Source organism: Capra hircus, chromosome 25, assembly GCF_001704415.2.
Source record: "Capra hircus breed San Clemente chromosome 25, ASM170441v1, whole genome shotgun sequence".
NCBI classification, from domain to species: domain Eukaryota; kingdom Metazoa; phylum Chordata; class Mammalia; order Artiodactyla; family Bovidae; genus Capra; species Capra hircus.
The window spans coordinates 35318879-35321739 of NC_030832.1; the positions used below are offsets into that span (position 1 = coordinate 35318879).

Sequence of the window (2861 nt, forward strand, 5' to 3'; positions counted from 1 at the left end):
AAGCCCTTTTGTCTCCACACTGAACAAATTTCTCCAGGAACAAAGAGTAGATTTTAGCACGTTCCTTCCCCCCCGCCCCATCTATAATGCCTGGTGCATGACGGGAATGGAGAGATGGCCAAAGAGATGGATAACCAAGATATATGGTACTGAGCTCCTGACCTCCCTCCTCGTCCAAGTCAAGAAACCTGTGCCCAGGGACTTCCCTGGTGGTCCAGTGGTTAAGACTCTGCACTCCCAATGCAGGGGGCCCAGGTTTGATCCCTGGCCGGGGAGCTAGATCCCATATATTGCAACTAGAAAAAAAAAAGAGAGTGAGAGAGAAGAAAGAAATGTGTGCCCAGAGGGTTATATAAGGCCTGAGAGCACTTTATGACAAGTGGAGATTGGGCCTCCAAACCCAGGCAGGGCAGACACACCAACTTGGGGTGAGCCAGGTGCCTGTATCAGAGGCTGCCTCAAAGTCTATAATCTCTCCCCCTAAGTCTTCATCTTGTTTCTAACACTCAGATGGCAAGGAAAGGCCACTAAGTGAGAAAACACAGGAGCGCACATGCATTTACCCCCATTCTTCCACACTATAGATGAGGGGTCCACGGCACAGAGAGGTTAAGTAACCTGTCTAGGTCACACAGCTAGTAAATGGAAGGGCTGAGTCATGAAGGAAGTTCACATATCTCCTGTTCTTCACTGGCGGGGTGAAGGCAGGCCCGACTCCCTGCACACAGCTGGGTTTAATTCTAACCACTCCCATGGGAGGAGGCAGATAAAGCTGGGTAGGAGGAGGAGCCTGACAGAGGACGTGAATGACCTGCTCTCTCATGAGAGTGGGAAGGAGTGTATTCCCCAGGAGGATGAGTCAAAGCCAAGGCCCTCCTGGAGAAGCTGGAGGGACAGCAGTTTCCAGGCATCCTGCCCAAGGCAGTGGCTGTCCATGCTGGATTCAGGGACCTGGGGCTGCAAACAGAACACTGGAGACCGGCCAAACCAATGATGGGCTAAATAACCTTAAACAAATCACTCATCTTCTCTGGATCTCTGTTAATTCTGGAACGCAGAACTAATGATCCATCAGCACAGAAAAAGCCACTTGGGTTAAAAACTAAAACTTTGACACTTTCTGCTCTTTGTTGAAATGATCTGAACTCTAGTCACCCGGTGCAAATCAGAAGGCTTCAAAGAAAACTTTGGGGATTTCCTGGGTTTGGGGGTGTCAGGGAGGGGAGGATAAATAAAACCAGTCCCGAGAAAGTCCTGAGGTTGGGAATCTGAGACTGGATTGGATCAGATTGGACCAGATTCTGCCCTTTGGATTTTTCAGCCAGGGGAGATTTCATGCAAGGGAGAGGAGGAATCAGGTTTGCATTTTAGAATGGTCACTCTGGAAGCTGGAGTAGAGGGTAGACTGGATGGGGAGACCAGAGGAAGGGAGACCACTGGGGTAGGGGTGTTCCTATAACAGCCACTGTGAGAGGTATGGGAGTGAGGGTAGGGCAGCAGTGGTGAGCAGAGGAGATGCCCAGCGTGACTCCTAGACAAGTGGGTGGACAGGGAGAGTCCCATTCTCCTCGACAGAGCAGGGTTAAGGGAAAGATGACAAGTTCAGTTTGGGAGGTGAGATGCCCAGATTGGGTCCCGACATAGAAATTTGAGTTTGCAGTGGGTGGTGGACCCAAGGGCCTTTAAAGAATAAAAATGGGGGACTTCCCTGGTGGTCCAGTGGCTAAGACTCTGCACTCCCAATGTAAGGGAGCCTGGGTTCAATCCCTGGTCAGGGAACTAGATCCAGTATGCTGCCACTAAAGATCCCAAGGGCCGCAACTAAGACTTGGAGCAGCCAAATAAATAAATTAAATATATATTTTTTAATGAAGAGTATAAATGAGCAGGGAGTGAGGTATGGGATTGAGGCAGAAGGCAGATGGGCCCTGCCCACCCCCTCCTCCCAGAGTAAAGCTATCGGAGATTCATTCCCTATGGACTGAAACTCCAAGAATAGCAGGACAACTAAGGGAGGAGGCTGGGCCCTGCCCAGACCACATATTTCATTTCTCAAAGTCAGGAGACCTCCCTAACCACACGTGTGCAGAAAAGGTTCCTTGGAGGTCAAGGGGGAGTCATGTCAAGGGATGTTTCTTACCCAGACGCCTTTTCAGTAAAATCCATCTTGGCTAAGAGACGTGTGCGCACACATGGGAGGATCCTGAGATGGACCAAATATAGACTGAGAACCGGGCAAGTCAAAATGATTGGCCAAAGGAAACCCAGAACAAATGCCCCACAAAAGTAATTCTAACTGCCACGAGGGCGCGATTCAAGAACTCTCCCTCTGAGTCTGTCCATGTGCATATCTATCCACATGTACTGCACCGTTTCCTCTTAATAAATGCTTTCCTTGCTTCACTGCTTTCCGTTTTTATGGGAATTCTTTTCTGCAAAGCTGAAGGGCCAGGGCCCTTGTCACTGGTCGTGGGTCTAGTAGCTCGGGTCTGATGCTTTCTCCGTCGTGACGCAGCTTCAGTCTCTAGCTGGGAACCCAAGCCTCGCTCCAAGCCAGTGCAGGCCGAGGCCACCCGAGATCAGGGTGGGTCAGTGAACACGAGCTCAGGAGACCTGGAGGGATCACCAGGAAGCACGAGATGTGACCTCACAGTGTCCAGAAAACTGGAAGGACACAGAAGCAGGCCTTTGCTGAGCTATGGCATCTTTGTCAACCTCGGCAAGTGCAATTTTAGTGGAGTTGAGCTGTAGTGGCTCAGAATGGCAGGGGTTAGCAAGGTGGTGAATCAGAATTTGGAAATGACTGTTGTCTCTCTCTTTTTTCAATTTAATTTTAATTTTATTCTAGAGTACAGTTGACT

At 49.8% G+C, this 2861-nt stretch overlaps 1 non-coding gene across 1 annotated transcript; it reads left to right on the forward strand.

Annotated features, from left to right (window-relative positions):
- Positions 204-276, forward strand: TRNAG-CCC. The gene has a single exon. It is a non-coding gene; the product is annotated as a tRNA-Gly (tRNA).